A 284-nucleotide genomic window follows, 5' to 3' on the forward strand; every position below is an offset into this window, starting at 1 on the left:
CTTCAGTGAAGGAGGACTCCAACGTTCCCTGCCTGCCGCTGCTGGCCTCTGAGCTTGCAGTTTGAAACATTGTAACAAATATAGAAGCTAAACAAAACCCCAGTAACCTGTTTTCAGTCAGCCGGGATCTCAGAGCTGGAGTCGCTGCAACATTGCAAATACAGAAGGTAAACAAAGGCCAGAAACCTGCTTTCAGCAGCCGAGGTCTCATAGCTGGAGCCGAGCTTCAGAGCTACTAATGGCCCAGAATAAAAAAAAAAAAAAGAAAAAAAGGAAACCTGGGG

Source organism: Myotis brandtii, unplaced genomic scaffold, assembly GCF_000412655.1.
Source record: "Myotis brandtii unplaced genomic scaffold, ASM41265v1 scaffold395, whole genome shotgun sequence".
NCBI lineage: Eukaryota > Metazoa > Chordata > Mammalia > Chiroptera > Vespertilionidae > Myotis > Myotis brandtii.